Source organism: Pseudophryne corroboree, chromosome 5 (genome assembly GCF_028390025.1).
Source record: "Pseudophryne corroboree isolate aPseCor3 chromosome 5, aPseCor3.hap2, whole genome shotgun sequence".
NCBI classification, from domain to species: domain Eukaryota; kingdom Metazoa; phylum Chordata; class Amphibia; order Anura; family Myobatrachidae; genus Pseudophryne; species Pseudophryne corroboree.
In genome coordinates, this window is record NC_086448.1 from 632,818,002 (window position 1) to 632,834,415 (window position 16,414).

The 16,414-nt window shown below is 48.4% G+C and overlaps 1 protein-coding gene across 1 annotated transcript in view; it reads left to right on the forward strand.

The window, feature by feature from the left end:
* CABLES1 (Cdk5 and Abl enzyme substrate 1) overlaps nt 1-16,414 on the forward strand; it is a 254,796-nt gene that overhangs the window by 47,111 nt on the left and 191,271 nt on the right. The window lies entirely within an intron of this gene.

Genomic DNA, 16,414 nt, shown 5'->3' on the forward strand with positions numbered 1-16,414 from the left:
AACAGAGGGTATTATTCCAACCTATTTGTGGTACCGAAATCGCACGGTTCGGTGAGACCCATTTTAAACCTCAAGTCGTTGAACCTGTATTTAAGGGTGTTCAAATTCAAGATGGATTCTCTAAGAGCGGTGATCTCGAGTCTGGAGGAAGGGGAATTCTTGGTGTCTCTGGATATCAAGGATGCATACCTTCATATCACGATCTGGCTGCCTCATCAGGCTTATCTCAGGTTTGCCTTACAGGACTGTCACTACCAGTTCCAGGCTCTGCCTTTTGGCCTCTCCATGGCTCCGAGGGTGTTCATCAAGGTAAGGGTGGAGATGATGTTCCTCCTCAGCAAACGGGGAGTGAACATAATTCCGTACCTGGACGATCTGCTGATAAAAGCACCAGCCAGGGAGCGGTTGTTAGACAGCATTGCCCTCTCAACTCAGCTTCTCCGGGATCACGGGTGGATTCTGAACCTACCGAAATCTCACCTGGAACCAACACAGAGGCTTCCGTTTCTGGAAGTGACGGTGGATATGGAAGTACAGAAGGTATTCTTTCCATTGGAGAAGGCAGTGGTGATCCAGTCGATGGTGCGGGATGTTCTCAAACCAACCCGGATATCGGTGCATATCTGCATTCGCCTTCTGGGAATGATGGTAGCCGCTTACGAAGCACTGCAGTAGTATGAAAGGTTTCACTCCAGACCCTTCCAGCTGGACCTGTTGGACAGATGGTCCGGATCACATCTCCACATGCACCAGAGGATTTGTCTGTCGCCAAAAGCCAGGAATTCTCTGATGTGGTGGCTCCAGATTTCTCACCTCACCGAGGGCTGGAGGTTCGGGATTCAAAATTGGATTCTGTTAACCACAGACGCAAGCCTCAGAGGTTGAGGAGCAGTCACCCAGGGGGAACACTTCCAAGGAAAATGGTCAAGTCAGGAAACCATTCCTCCAATCAACATTCTGGAACTAAGGGCCATATATAACGCCCTTGTACAGGCAGCACATCTTCTTCAAGATCAGGCGATCCAAGTTCAGTCGGACAGTGTGACGTCGGTAACGTACATAAACCGACAGGGTGGAACGAAGAGCAGAGCAGCAATGTCAGATAACACGGATTCTCCTCTGGGCAGAAAGACACGCTGTGGCGTTGTCTGCGATCTTCATTCCGGGAGTAGACAACTGAGAAGCAGATTTCCTCAGCAGAGTGGGGCCTTCACCCAGAGGTGTTTGGGTGCGTGACACGTCGGTCTCCACAAGAAACTCAGGTGGTATTGTTCCAGGTCGAGAGACCCACAGGGAGTGGCGGTGGACGCCCTGGTGGCTTCATGGGCCTACCAGATGGTGTATGTGTTTCCACCACTTTTCCTGATCTCAATAATTTTCAAAAGAATAAAAAGGTAAAAGGTTCAGGCAGTTCTCATTGCAGTGGATTGGCCAAGAAGAGCTTGGTACGCGGATCTACTGGACTTGCATCTGGAGGATCCGTGGCCTCTACCTCTCCGAGAGGATCTTCTGCATCAGGGGCCGTTCGTCTATCAAGACTTACCGCGGCTACGCTTGACTGCATGGCGGTTGAGCGTCAAATTTTAGCCCGGAAAAGAATTCCGGACAGGGTAATTCCTACCCTGATCCAAGCCAGAAAAGGGGTAACGTCTAAACATTACCACCGGATTTGGAGAAAACATGTGTCTTGGTGTGAAAACAGGAAAATTCCTGCGGTGGAATTTCAACTGGGTCGGGTTCTGCTTTGTCTGCAGTCTGGTGTGGATGTGGGCCTATGCCTGGGCTCCATAAAAGTCCAGATTTCGGCCTTGTCCATTTTCTACCAAAACAGTTGGCTTCCCTCCCTGAGGTTCAGACGTTCTTGAAAGGTGTTCTGCACATCCAGCTGCCCTTTGCGTCTCCCACGGCACCTTGGGATCTCAGTGTGGTGTTGCAGTTTCTACAATCTGAATGGCTTCAGCCTTTACAGGAGGTTGATGTAAAGTTTCTTGCGTGGAAGACCGTCACATTGCTGGCCTTGCAGGCCTTGGCTTCGGCAAGACGTGTGTTGGAATTGGGGGCATTGTCTCACACGAGCCCCTATTTGATTTTTCATGAAGATAGAGCTGAACTCAGAACTCGTCAGCAATTTCTTCCAAAGGCGGTGTCTGCGTTTCACATCAACCAGCCTATTGTGTTTCCGGTGCTTACTGCCTCGTCCACTTCAAATTCCCTAGATGTTGTGCGGGCTTTGAAAATCTATGTGAAACGGACAGCTCGTCACAGAAAATCAGACTCGCTGTTTGTACTCTAGGATCCCAATAAAATTGGGTGTCCTGCTTCAAAGCAGTCTATTGCTCGCTGGATCAAGCTTACTATCGAGAATGCTTACTCTTCGGCAAGTTTGCCGGTTCCTAGATCTGTACATGCCCACTCTACTAGGTCGTGGGTTCTTCCTGGGCGGCTGCCCGGGGTGTCTCGGCTTTACAGCTCTGCCGAGCAGCTACTTGGTCAGGTTCGAACACATTTGCCAAGTTCTACAAGTTCAATATTTTGGCCTCTGAGGACCTTCAGTTTGGTCAATCGGTTCTGCAAGAACCTCAGCACTCTCCCACCCGTTTTGGGAGCTTTGGTACATTCCCATGGTACTAATGTATCCTCTAGGACAGGCATTACCAACCACGGTCCTCAAGGCACACTAACAGTGCAGGTTTTAGTGATATCCAGGCTTGAACACAGGTGAATTAATTAGTTGCTCAGTTATTTTGATTTAATCATCTGTGCTGCAGCCTGGATATAACTAAAACCTGCACTGTTGGTGTGCCTTGAGGACCGTGGTTGGGAATGCCTGCTCTAGGACGTAAGAGAAAATAGGATTTCAATTACCTACCGGAAAATCCTTTTCTCGTAGTCCGTAGAGGATACTTGGCGCCCGCCCAGTGCTTGTTCTTCCTGCACTGTTACTTGTTAAGTAATGTTGGTTCAGCCGTTGCTGTTCCTGTTTCAAGTTTGGTTAGGTTTGCTTTCATCTTGGGTGGGTGTGTGTGTGTGTGTGTGTGTGTGCTGGTTCGGAATCTCACCACTCTCCTTAACTATCCTTCTCTCAAAGTATGTCCGTCTCCTCGGGCACAGTTTCTAGACCGAGTCTGGTAGGAGGGGCATGGAGGGGGGAGCCAGTGCACACTATTGATTTTTTAAAGTGTCCAAGGCTCCTAGTGGACCCGTCTATACCCCATGGTACTAATGTGGACCCCAGTATCCTCTATGGACTACGAGAAAAGGATTTACCAGTAGGTAATTAAATTCCTATTTTCCTAGTCATGGGGGTTGGTTGTGACTGAACAAGCCAAAAAGGTAGTCTCCTGTGTTTCTAAAGTGTCCAGTAGTTCTGGGGGAAAACGATTTGTTTTCAAGACTTTCCTATATATCTCTTACAGTTATATTTTAAATTAGATTGTGTTTTAGAAAAGCTCAGTGGCATATCTAAAGGAGAAAATTGTTTTGCCCCTTTTGAAATGTAAGATGTGTTTATTTTAAGATGTGTTTTATTTTATATTTTGCAAGATAGTTGGTCTGATTGATATACAAGTGTTTTCTGATTATAAAAAGGTAGGTAGATATCTATGAGAGGGCTGATCTTCTGTGACATCTTGTATGCTGTGTAGCAATAAACATCTACTTGCTTTAAGAAATCTTCATCTACTGTATTCTGCAACCAAAACGCTATTCCGTTCTCTGGGTGCCTTGGATTGAGCCCAGGTTTCCAAGTTTAGCCATCTGCCCTCTGCAGGCAGAGATCTGGTGCATGGTGAGTGATCAGTGGGAATCAGTCGACACCAATCAAGTAGTGTGTCAGCAGCGTGTCCATACATACACAGACCTATTAGCCCAGGTCCAGTGGTATCAAATCTGTGATTACCTGGCGTAGCGAGGTGCATCCGGTCACACTAACCCATGAGGTTTTGGGTGTCTGTAGCATCAGACATACCCTCTTGCTCCCCAGTTAGTGCTCTCCTTGCATTTCAGTGAGCCTGATTCTCATGACCGTCTGATTGGCTTGTCGCCGTATAACTATTTTGTTCAGAAAAATCTATATACATATATTTTTTTTAATTGATTCGTTGAGCATGCTTTATTTAGTTGTTGATTTATTTCAAAGTGATATAAATATAGTTTGGGAACTGCTGTTCAAATACTAGTGGGCATTTATAATAGGCTTTATTTAGTAGGGGTATATATCTTATACAGGTAAGCACATGATTATGTTTTTTTTGTTACTTTCACATATCATAACCTTTGTATATTTAATTAAAACATACTTTGTGCATCACAGAGTAGTGTTCACTGTAGGTATGTGGTGCTGATCAGTGAAGATGACATATTTTCATTTTCAAATTACAAATGAAGGATCAAATGATATCTTTCCATGGTATTACACCATAAGGGTATTCTTTGGGATACTGCTTCCAGTGGGTTTCTGTAACCAGAGAATCCTGGACTAGCTCGCTACTGAGACTGCTATCTGCATGTGGAAGGGAAAGCTAGTAGTATTTCCATTCCTTTCAGGAAGCTTACTGTAAGAAAGCCTAGACTTATTTTCCGTCCGTTGTTGATCTGGTATAGTTGCAGTTTCAGACCCGATAATTGGTGGCACTTAATTTCTTATTGCCGCAATCAGCAGTGACAAGAAATTACAATTATCTGGTCTGAAACATGAGCAACGAGCTACCCAAGTACAAACATCAAGTCACGTGTCCCACTAGGGAAGGGTGCACCCTTGACTACTGCTACAGTACCCTCAAGGCTGCCTTCCGGTCTGTCCCGCGTGCTGCACTCAGCCTATCTGACCACTGCCTCGTCCACCTACTCCCTACCTACTCACACAAGCTGAGAGCGGTTAAGCCTGTCGTCAAGACTGTTAAGAAATGGACCATCGATGTTAAGATAAAGCTCCAACCTGCTTCGACTGCACGGAATGGGGGGGGGTCTTCGAAGCCTCGGCAACCGACCTGACACGGTCACATCCTACATCAGCTACTGTGAGGACATGTGTGTACCTACCAAGACTTACCGCATTTACAACAACAACAAGCCCTGGTTCAATGCTCAGCTCAGGCAACTTCGTTGGGCCAAAGAGGAGGCCTATAGCAGCGGTGACAGAGCACTATACAACCAAACTAGGAACTCTCTGACCAAAGAAATCAGGCTAGCAAAAAGCAGTTCTCGGACAAGCTGACAAACGATCTCTCCAACAATGACCCCGTATCTGTATGGAAAGGAATGCAATCCATAACCAACTACAAGAAAACATCGAAGTCCACCACCATGCACCAAGACGTAGCAGACGAGATGAATCACTTTTTTTTAATTGCAGGTTCACAAAAGTCCCCTGCGACCCAAACAATCTCCTCTACAAGGCCCTAAACACTAACGGCCAACTCCAGGCACTGCAAGTCGCCCAAGAAGAGGTGGAGGCACTGTTCAAAAGGGCCAAACCCAGGAATGCTCCGGGTCCTGACGGAGTGTCACCATCTGCCCTGAGAGTATGTGAGGGTCAACTCGCCCCCATATTCACCAAAATCTTCAACAAATCGCTGGAGCTACAGAAAGTCCCATCCTGCCTTAAAAGGTCCACTATTGTCCTGGTCCCCAAGAAACCCTCTATCACGAACCTGAACGACTGCAGGCAGATATCACTGACATCTGTGATCATGAAAACGTTCGAGCGTCTTGTTTTGAATTGCCTGAAAACTGTGACTGGACTCCCTACAGTTCACCTAACAATCGAATCGGTGTGTCAAGGATGCTGTCAACCTGGGCCTTCACTACATTCTACAATACCTAGATCCTGGTACCTAAGCGAGGGTCCTGTTTGTCGATTTCAGCTCGGCCTTCAATACAATCATCCCCAGCATTCTCCATCCCAAATTACTTCGCCTAGGGGTCCCAGAAGCTACCTGTTCCTGAATAGTAGACTTCCTGACAGATAGGACACAGGTAGTGAAAGCATGGGAATTCACCTCTCAAGCTCAGTCCATTAGTACAGCGGCCCCTCAGGGCTGTGTCCTCTCACCCCTGCTCTTCTCCCTGTACACAAATAACTGAACCTCAGAGGTGCAGTTAGTAAAGATCATCAATTTTGTCGACGACACCACCATCATCAGCCTCATCAAGGACGGGGACGAATTGGCCTATAGACGGGAAGTAGACTGGTTGGCCCAGTGGTGCAGCCTCAACAACCTGGAGCTTAACCCCCTCAAAACTGTTGAGATGATAGTGGATTTCAGGAAGAAGTCAGCTAGTGCACCTCCGCTAACGATTGCTGACAGTGTGGTATTGCTAGTGGACTCCTTCAAGTTCCTAGGGACCACAATCTACCAGGACCTTAAATAGAGGTCCAACGCTCATGCCACTGTCTGGAAAGCGCAGCAAAGGCTGTTCTTCCTCAGGCAACTAAGGAAGTTTAACATCCCACAGCAGCTTCTGCTCCTCTTCTACTCCGCGATTGTGGAGTTGGTACTGTGCTCCTCGATACTGGTATGGTACAGCTCAGCCAGCGCGAGGGACAGATGCAGGCTTAAAAAGGTGGTCAGAACCTCAGAGAAGATAATCGGGACTGACCTTCCCTCAGTCCAGGACCTGTACCTGTCCAGAGCTAAAAAGCGGGCAACGAAGATAGTAAAGGACCAGCTACACCCTGGCCACAGCATGTTTAACTTGCTTCCTTCAGGCAGGCGTTACAGGGCCATCCCCGCTGGGTCCACCAGAAGCCTCAATAGTGTCTTTCCCCAAGTGGTCCGCCTGCTGAACTCCTGAACATTGACTGACTAGATGTACATGTAACTCTCACTTGTGTCCCTATGGTATACCTATCTGTATGACTTTACTTGCCCCCCCCCCCCCCCACCCCCCACCCCACCTGCTTATCTTTTACCTACTTGGCTGTTGTATAGCAAACCGAAGACAAATTCCTAGTATACACAAGTATACCTGACCAATAAAGCTGATTTATGATTCTTATCTTCACGTCTAAAAACCTACACTTTACTAAATATACCCCTTAGTGTCTACTGGTCTGTGGTACTGTTCTTCCATTATGTTAATGTGTCCCTTACTATTTTGTATCCTGAAACACTTTTTAGAGGAATGGTTTTTGGATTTATGGAAGTATTTTGCCCAGGGGGCTCTTGTCTGACTGCTTAGAAGCCTTGAACGGTCTTGTGGCCCTTCGATACTGACCTTCTCTGTAAAAGTTTTGTTACAATTTTGTATTGCCATTGGTGGCTGAGAACAACTTTTTGCCCTTATAACAGACCAAACCCTCCACTAATACGAGTCCAAATACCGTGTGTTTTCTAGGTTTGTATAACCTATGGGGTCAGGTTGGATAAGCTTGCCTATATAAGCCACCTGGTAGTGTGATTATTAGTTTATGTACTAAGGGCCTAATTAAGCATGGACAGCTTTTAAGAGAATTTGCAAATGAAGCGATTATCGATGGTTGCGCATGTGTAGCATTTACATTGTACACGCGCGAGGGGTAATAGCAACAGAAAATGTGTGCAGATCGTAAACGCATTGTAGCCACCGTTTGACTGAAGCCGGCATTCCTGGATGTTTTCTGAGTGTGTCATAAAAAGGCGTGCCCAGGCGTTGTTGGGGAGGGTCTCTGATGTCAGTGCAGACCACTTCCAGCCTGTCCCAGTCGCAGATTAGTGGCAGCCTCAGACCTTCTTGCATTTGCTCAGACGACAAAGACTCTTCGACGTTCCGGGATTTGCTTATGCATCTGCGTGTGGATAGCGATCTGTGATGCATTTGCACAGGGCGTTTTTTCTTTCTGTCAGGGCGGCGCCTTTCTACTCACAGGCGACTGCAATTTCTCAAACTAACGATCCATGCTGAATTAGGCCCAAAGCCTTGTATAGAAATAAAGTGGCTGGAGATAAAGTACCAGACAACCAGCTCCTAACTGACATGTCACAGGCTGTGTTTGAAAAATGACAGGAGCGGATTGGCTGGTAGTTTAACTCGCTCCACTTAATTACTCTCCAAGGCTTAGTACATATGCCCCAAAGTACCAGACAATCCTCTCCTAATTTCCATTCAGGGGCGTTTCTACAGAGGGGGCCCGTGTGCACCTCTGGGTGGGCCCTCTCCTCTGAACGGCTCTGTAGACTCCAGCATTGTGCCGGAGTCTACTGTGCAATTGCAGGCCTCCGGAAACATGGCACCCGCCATGATCCGGAGACCAATTTTGCTACTGAGCACGCATTTTGGCGGCTATTTCCACCGCGACCGCAGCGCCAGGCGCTGGACTTCGGAATGGTAAGTATTAAAATGGGTGCAGTGTGTGTGGTGTGGGCCCCCTCTGGACCCAGGGGTCCGTGTGCACCGCACACATTGCACCCATTATAGAAACGCCAATGTTTCCATGTCACAGGCTGTATTTGGAAAATTACAGTTAGTTGGTTGGTACTCCGTCCCCTTTATCTCTCTCCAAGGCTTAGTACATAGGGGGTTATTCAGACCTGATCGCTCCTCTGCGAATTTGCAATCAGATAGCCGCCCCGTGCGTTTGCGAAAATCTATGCGATCGCCGGTCAGCCATCAAATGATTTTTCCAGTCTGTGTTGTAGGCCAGGACCTACTCCTACAGTGCGATAGAATCAGGCTGTTCAGGGCCAGAGCTGACAAAACATGCCCTCCCTGAAAACGCTTGGCCACGCCTGCGTTTTTCCTGACATTCTCAGAAAACGGGCAGTTACTACCCCCAAACAGTAACTCCACAAATATGTCTCTAGGCGCTAATGTTATTTGTTAAATTAGATAACCAGGAAAATACCCCCCAAAAAATGTTGTTATTATACAGCTGCAAACAGTGATAATATGCCTGTGTCCGCATATACAAGATCACCCCCTGTTGCTACAGGAGATACCAAACTAAATACACTAATTCACTCTGCGCTATTGTACATGGTTTGCCGGCTGAAATGAGATAAGTGCAGACACATGTCTTTTAAGTTTGCACGATCAGTGCCGATTATCCCACAGATTAAATTTACCATTAAAACATGAACAGTACTCAATCAATTAACATCCTATTCTACTGCATACATTCCTCCTAATAATAAAACACGTGTAACAATTCTATAAACCGTAACTACTAATAGAGGTGGATCAATTATCTAAAATCATAACAGTGCACTCTTAGAAACTAACCACACGTTAACTTGCGGATGGTAAGACGTATAGGACTAGAATCTTGCGTCCCTTAACCCTACACGGAGGTTAAATATTGTCCCGATGTAGGTTTTCACAAGTATAGGATGGTGTTCATACGTTTGCTGCTGTATGGTAATATGAGCCAGTCTCAATTATCACACCAATGTGTGTATGTGTGTACTCAATCAAACCACCTGTGAGGATGATTCCGGGCTCACCACAGTCCACTGATTCAATGAATGGAACAGCTTCTCCCACGGCGGGTCAGTGATAAATTGTGAAGGAATCGGCTAGGAGGCACCGCACGTCTCCGTCCTCCACAGTCTGGTTGCTGCTGCGCCTTCCAATATCCACCCAATGGAATGCTGTCAATGACAAGTGGTGAGCTTGTGACCGTGCAAGCGTATCCTCAGTGGTGGTTTCCCCGTCACCGCTATCCTCTAATGCAGTAGAATAGGATGTTAATTGATTGAGTACTGTTCATGTTTTAATGGTATATTTAATCTGTGGGAAAAACAGCACTGATAGTGCAAACTTTTATTATTTAAAGACATGTGTTTGCACTTATCTCATTTCAGCCGGTAAACCATGTACAATAGCGCAAAGTGAATTAGTGTACTACCCCCAAACGCCTGCTTCCTGTCAGTCAACTTGCATACGGCTTGCGATAAATAAATAAAAATCACTGGATTTTTTAGCTGTTTGGCCTCGCGTATGCGTACTATGATCCGTAAGTACATGCAGTCGATCGATAATTGTCCGGCTTGCGAATTCGCACAACAGATATGGGGTCTGAATAACCCCCTAAACCCGTAAGATGGCAAACCGAATCTTTGCCAATTTGGAAACTATGAAAGCTTGGTAATCTAATTTACTTCCCCCCTCTGCTTTCTACTGAGTAATCAGGAGTGGGTTTACAGTATCTGCTGTTACCCTGGATACTACAGGAGAGCTGGTCAGTTGCAGTATTTAATTTTGCCCACTAATGCTAATGGAAATTGGTCAGGTGCGGGGGGGTAGCAGAGAATATTGGTTATGCCAACGCAACTTCTCGTTTTTTAACAGAGGCGTTCGGGAGACTAGGCAAAAAAAATGTGTCTATAGCCTAGTGAGCAGTGGCGGATTCAGGGGGGCCGGCGGGTGGGCACCAAAGCACGTGCTCCCCCTGCCGTTTTTATGATTTGTAAAAAATTATATTTATAATGCTGTGTGGCCCCCGGGCCCCTTCTGCAAGTGCCATGGTAGTCCAGTGGCTTGCGCAGCTGCAACCGTGGCCGTGCTCCATCTTTCACTGTCGGGACAGCCGCGGGTACACACTTTTTTATTTAATTTTTTTGGACGCTGTAGTCTCACAGGCAGGGCGGGATGTACTAAGCGGAAAATGCGGTAAACCCCCTGTTAACGGCATTTTCCTGATGTACTAACCCCCGTCCGACAGGTCAGCGCCGCGGCGGGGTTCGCCAGCATGCCCTGCGGCCGCCCCCGTCACCCCGCGTATGCGCAGACTGACTTCTGGGGCCGAATCCCGGAAGTCAGGCTGCCGCTGTGCATCTTGGTGGACAGCTCTTATCGGAAGAGCTGTCCTCCGCAATGCTGATCGCATATGTTAGTACATATGCGATCAGCATCGTGGCGCAGGGCGGCGATGGGCGGCAATGTACATTAGTACATCCCGCCCTCAGTGAGAGCCACTTCTGCAGTGTGCTGCGCGGCTAACAATGGGGGTAATTCCAAGTTGATCGCAGCAGGAAATTTTTTAGCAGTTGGGCAAAACCATGTGCACTGCAGAGGAGGCAGATATAACATGTGCAGAGAGAGTTAGATTTGGGTGGGGTGTGTTCAATCTGCAATCTAATTTGCAGTGTAAAAATAAAGCAGCCAGTATTTACCCTGCACAGAAATAAAATAACCCACCCAAATCTAACTCTTTCTGCACATGTTATATCTGCCTCCCCTGCAGTGCACATGGTTTTGCCCAACTGCTAAAAAATTTCCTGCTGCGATCAACTTGGAATTACCCCCAGTCTTCGCTATTCCTAGAGCTCACCGCCGCCACCATATCTGTGTAATCCTACCCAAGGTAAAGTGACCCCAGCAGTGTGGTCGGTGCTGCGCTTGGGGAGTGCGGGGCCTTCGAAGCAGGGGAGGCCATGTATCTGTAATCTTGCTGCTGCTCGCTTCCCCTGTGTAACACGTGGTATTTATTTTTATATATTTAATATAATATGAATTTTATTTTTCTGCAGCAGGATACATTGGTTTCCACAGGAAACCATCGGGGTGTACAGTGAATCTTGAACCAGAGGCACCAACAGGCTAAAGCTTTAGGCTGTCCCAGGATGCATTGGGGCTTACTCTATAAATCCCGCCTCCAGGCACTGTGAGCTCAGTTTCGAGTTGGTGCCTGCAGCAGCAGGCCACCTAACAGGAGGGCTGCACTGGGCAGCCCTGAAAAAGCTTTTCTAATAAGATTTCTTCAACTGGGCTGTTAGCCTGTATGTCAGGATACACTTCAGCGCTGCAGCTCCATCACCTCCCAAGCGGTGTCACATGCTCCTGCAGCTCTGGTCCCGGGTACTTGCGGCGGATACGCTCCGGCTTAGGCACACAGTCACAGACCGCTCTCCTAGATCGCGTGGCTGCTACGGGGAGGAGGTGAGAGGGTCCCGCTATTAAATCGCGTTCCATCCGCGACCTAGGGAGACGGGTCGAGGCGCTGACGTGGACACTGTTTCCAAGCAGGGATCCCACTAGACCGTCAGGGTGTAAGTGTATAGGCCAGGTGTACTAATGCCCCATATAATAAGACTCTGTTGTACTTGTGGTGGAAGTCCAGCATAGGGGAACCGGCGCTTACCTGTAGTTTCTCTGACGTCCTAGTGGATGCTGGGGACTCCGTAAGGACCATGGGGAATAGCGGCTCCGCAGGAGACTGGGCACAGCTAAGAAAGATTTAGGACTACCTGGTGTGCACTGGCTCCTCCCACTATGACCCTCCTCCAGACCTCAGTTAGAATCCTGTGCCCGGCTGAGCTGGATGCACACTAGGGGCTCTCCTGAGCTCCTAGAGAGAATGTATATTTTAGGTTTTTTATTTTACAGTGAGATCTGCTGGCAACAGACTCACTGCAGCGAGGGACTAAGGGGAGAAGAAGCGAACCTACCTAACTGGTGGTAGCTTGGGCTTCTTAGGCTACTGGACACCATTAGCTCCAGAGGGATCGACCGCATGGAACCGGCCATTGATGTTCGGTCCCAGAGCCGCGCCGCCGGCCCCCTTACAGAGCCAGAAGCAAGAAGAGTCCGGAAAATCGGCGGCAGAAGACATCAGTCTTCACCAAGGTAGCGCACAGCACTGCAGCTGTGCGCCATTGCTCCTCATACACACTTCACACTCCGGTCACTGAGGGTGCAGGGCGCTGGGGGGGGGGGGGCGCCCTGAGCAGCAATAAAAACACCTTGGCTGGCAAATATATCACAATATATAGCCCCAGAGGCTATATATGTGATAAATACCCCTGCCAGAATCCATAAAAAAGCGGGAGAAAAGTCAGCGAAAAAGGGGCGGAGCTATCTCCCTCAGCACACTGGCGCCATTTTCTCTTCACAGTGCAGCTGGAAGACAGCTCCCCAGGCTCTCCCCTGTAGTTTTCAGGCTCAAAGGGTTAAAAAGAGAGGGGGGGCACTAAATTTAGGCGCAATATTGTTTATACAAGCAGCTATTGGGGGAAAAATCACTCAGTTATAGTGTTAATCCCTGCATTATATAGCGCTCTGGTGTGTGCTGGCATACTCTCTCTCTGTCTCCCCAAAGGACTTTGTGGGGTCCTGTCCTCAGTCAGAGCATTCCCTGTGTGTGTGCTGTGTGTCGGTACGGCTGTGTCGACATGTGGGATGAGGAAGGTTACGTGGAGGTGGAGCAGAGGCCGATAAATGGGATGTCGTCCCCTGTGGGGCCGACACCAGAGTGGATGGATAGGTGGAAGGTATTAACCGACAATGTCAACTCCTTACAAGGCTGGATGACGTAAAACAGCTGTGGGACAGCCGGCTTCTCAGCCCGCGCCTGCCCAGGCGTCTCAAAGGCCATCAGGGGCTCAAAAAAGCGCCCGTTACCTCAGATGGCAGACACAGATGTCGACACGGAGTCTGACTCCAGTGTCGACGAGGTTGAGACATATACACAATCCACTAGGAACATCCGTTACATGATCTCGGCAATGAAAAATGTGTTACGCATTTCTGACATGAACCCAAGTACCACATAAAAGGGGTTTTATTTTTGGGGAGAAAAAGCAGCCAGTGTTTTGTTTCCCCATCAGATGAATGAATGAAGTGTGTAAAGTAGCGTGGGTTCCCCCAATAAGAAACTGGTAATTTCTAAAAAGTTACTGATGGCGTACCCTTTCCCGCTATCCCTTAGGGTGGATAAGGCGCTCACACGTTTGTCAAAAAAGGTGGCACTGCCGTCTTAGGATACGGCCACCTTGAAGGAGCCTGCTGATAAAAAGCAGGAGGCTATCCTGAAGTCTGTATATACACACTCAGGTTATATACTGAGACCTGCAATTGCCTCAGCATAAATAGTGCTGCTGCAGCGTGGTCTGATACCCTGTCGGATAATATTAATACTCTAAGACAGGGATAATAGTTTGCTAACATAGAGCATATTAAAGACGTCGTCTTATATATAAAGGATGCACAGAGGGATATTTGCCGGCTGGCATCCAGAATTAATGCAATGTCCATTCTGCCAGGAGGGTATTAGAAACCCGGCAGTGGACAGGTGAGGCTGCCTATAAAAGGCACATGGAGATTCTGCCTTATAAGGGTGAGGAATTGTTTGGGGATGGTCTCTGGGACCTCGTATCCACAGCAACAGCTGGGAAGAAATTTTTTTTACCTCAGGTTTCCTCACAGCCTAAGAAAGCACCGTATTTTCAGGTACAGTCCTTTCGGCTTCAGAAAAGCAAGCGGGTCAAAGGCGCTTCCTTTCTGTACAGAGACAAGGGAAGAAGGAAAAAGCTGCACCAGCAGCCAGTTCCCAGGATCAAAAATCTTCCTCCGCTTCCTCTGAGTCCACCGCTTGACGTTGGGGCTCCACAGGTGGAGACAGGTGCGGTAGGGGCGCGTCTCGGGAACTTCAGGGACCAGTGGGTTTGCCCACAGGTGGATCCCTAGGTTCTGCAAATAGTATCACAGGGATACAGGCTGGAGTTCGAGGCGACTCCCCCTTGCCGTTACCTCACCTCAGCCTTGCCTGCTGCCCTCGGAGAAAGGTAGTACTGGCGGCAATTCACAAGCTGCACTTCCTGCAGGTGAAATCAAGGTAACCCTCCTTCAACAAGGCCGGGGTTACTATTCCAAAATGTTGTGGTACCGAAACCAGACGGTTCGGTGAGACCCATTCTAAAATTGAAAGCCTTGAACACTTATATACGAAGGTTCAAGTTCGAAATGGAATCGCTCAGGGCGATTATTGCAAGCCTGGAGAATTTCATGGTATCACTGGACATCAAGGATGCTTACCTGCATGTCCCTATTTACCCTCTTCACCAGGAGTACCTCAAAATTGTGGTACAGGATTGTCATTACCAATTCCAGACGCTGCCGTTTGGTCTGTCCCCGGCACCGAGGTATTTACCAAGGTAATGGCCGAAATAATTATCCCGTACTTGGACGATCTCCTTATAAAGGCGAGGTCCAGGGAGCAGTTGTTCGGCGGAGTAGCACTATCTCGGGAAGTGCTACAACAGCACGGCTGGATTCTGAATATTCCAAAGTCGCAGCTGGTTCCTACGACGAGTCTACTGTTCCTGAGTATGGTTCTGGACACAGAACAGGATAAAAAGGGTTTCTCCCGGAGGAGAAGTCCAAGGAGTTGTCGTCTCTAGACAGAGACCTCCTAATACGTATACAGGTGTCGGTGCATCAATGCACGCGAGCCCTGGGAAGGATGGTAGCTTCTTACGAAGAAATTCCATTCGCCAGGTCCCATACAAGGATTTTCCAGTGGGATCTGTTGGACATGTGGTCCGGGTCGCATCTTCAGATGCATCGGCGGATAACCCTGTCTCCAAGGGCCAGGGTGTCGCTGTTGTGGTGGCTGCAGAGTGCTCATCTTCTAGGGGGCTGCAGATTCGGCATACAGGACTGGGTCCTGGTGACCACGGATGCCAGCCTTCGAGGCTGGGGGGTTAGTCACACAGGGAAGAAACTTCCAAGGCTATGGCAAAGTCAGGAGACTTCCCTACACATAAATATTCTGGAACTAAGGGCCATTTACAATGCCCTAAGTCAGGCTAGACCCTGCTTCAACACCGGCCGGTGCTGATCCAGTCAGACAACATCACGGCGGTCGCTCATGTAAACGACAGGGCGGCACAAGAAGCAGGATGGCGATGGCAGAAGCCACAAGGATTCTCCGATGGACGGAAAATCATGTGTTAGCACTGTCAGCAGTGTTCATTCCCGGAGTGGACAACTGAGAAGCAGACTTTCTCAGAAGACACGACCTCCACCCGGGAGAGTGGGGACTTCATCCAGAAGTCTTCCAAATGATTGTACATCGTTGGGAAAGGCCACAGGTGGACATGATGGCGTCCCGCCTCAACTAAAATTTACAAAGATATTGCGCCAGGTCAAGGACCCTCAGGCGATAGCTGTGGACGCTCTGGTAACACCGTGGGTGTACCAGTCGGTGTATGTGTTCCCTTCTCTGCCTCTCTTACCCAGGGTAATGAGAATAATAAGAAGGAGAGGAGTAAGAACTATACTCATTGTTCCGGGTGGGCCAAGAAGAGCTTGGTAACCAGAACTCCAAGAAATGATCTCAGAGGACCCATGGCCTCTGCCGCTCGGACAGGACCTGCTGCAGCAGGGGGCCTGTCTGTTCCAAGACGTACCGCGGCTGCGTTGGACGGCATGGCGGTTGAACGCCGGATCCTGAAGGAAATCACCGCATATGGCGGAAATATGTTGCGTACTGTGAGGCCAGGAAGGCCCCAAAGGAGAAATTTCAGCTAGATCGATTTCTGCACTTCCTACAGTCAGAGGTGACTATGGGCCTACAATTGGGTTCCATTAAGGTCCAGATTTCGGCTGTATCGATTTTCTTCCAAAATGGAACTGGCTTCACTGCCTGAAGTTCAGACTTTTGTTAAGGGAGTGCTGCATAGTCAGCATCCGTTTGTGCCTCCAGTGGCACCGT